The sequence below is a fragment of the Pinus tabuliformis genome, chromosome 1_1 (assembly GCF_031772625.1).
Source record: "Pinus tabuliformis cultivar Carrire ecotype Pingquan chromosome 1_1, CPIR1, whole genome shotgun sequence".
Classification (NCBI taxonomy): Eukaryota; Viridiplantae; Streptophyta; class Pinopsida; order Pinales; family Pinaceae; genus Pinus; species Pinus tabuliformis.
Window position 1 is genome coordinate 616,263,849 of NC_142297.1, and position 1,224 is coordinate 616,265,072.

Below are 1,224 nucleotides of genomic sequence, written 5' to 3' on the forward strand. Positions count from 1 at the left end.
TGAAAACCACCTGCTGCAATTCGTCTCTTTCTTCTTTAATAAGAAAACTTCTTTTACAATGTACTGGTGCAGTCCTTTACCAGTACGCAGGCTACAACCTGCAGAGGGCTACAACCCTCTCTCGTTTTCCAACTACTTCTGGAAGGGAGCTACAACCCCCTCAGCTCTTGTACTAGCAGATCCATTTACTAGTACGTAGGTGCTGACCCTACAACTTTCTTTCCTTCAAGGACCACGTTTCATCAATTTTCAGACTGGATCCAAGAGTACAAAACAAATATCACCGCAATACAATCATCAACTTATACTTGCATCATAATTCAATAAACAACCCAATACTGAATCACTGAAACCCTGTCATCAAGAACACAGAACCCAAACCAGAGCCCAGAACTCTGCACCAACCACCAGAATCAGCAGCAACCTGAAATATCAAATCTTATTATGCATACGCTACTTCACTGTACCAAAACCGCGTGTATATGCGCTTTCACCAAAGGCAACCCGCGTGCAGATCTAGAAATAGTTTCTTATGCCTTCGCTGTCAGATCCGACCCTTTCCAAGCATCCCGAATAGATAAACAGTAATACCAGATCTTCTCACTTCGTCAGACACACCTCACTTACCTCTTTGCCTAATGATCTTCTCCTTATATAGCCTTAGGCCCTTCACAATACCATGAGCCAAAACCATAGCAACACAATACCATCAACTTCAAAACTAGGGATCGACACGCCCGTCGAGACACTATGGTCCGAAACCATAGGCACAACTTCCAAGGACTAACTGCCACGGACCAAAGGTACTTTTCCACATACACGCGCTTTTAATGAAGCCAACCTGCGTGTACACGCGACTTGGGCTTAACGAACCGGCGTGTATGAATTTTCTTGCCATGCTGTACTAAGATCTGTCCTCTGATTAAGTTGTCATCACCTGTACCAACTTCTGAGCACCTGTACCAACCTCTGAGTGAGTTGCCATCAAGGACAACACTTGAATCATAATGCCAACATTTGCTTCTACCCACTTAGTAACATAATCAGTACAAACCAGTATATACTTCTTTTGCTTTGATGGTGGATTAATTGGTCCAACGAAATCTAGAGCCCATTTCTCAAAGGGTTCGATGCATACCTGAGGCTGTAGAGGCATTTCATTTGAAGGAGTTGGTTTCCCAACTCTTTGGCAGTTGTCACACCTTTTAACATACTGCTTTGCAT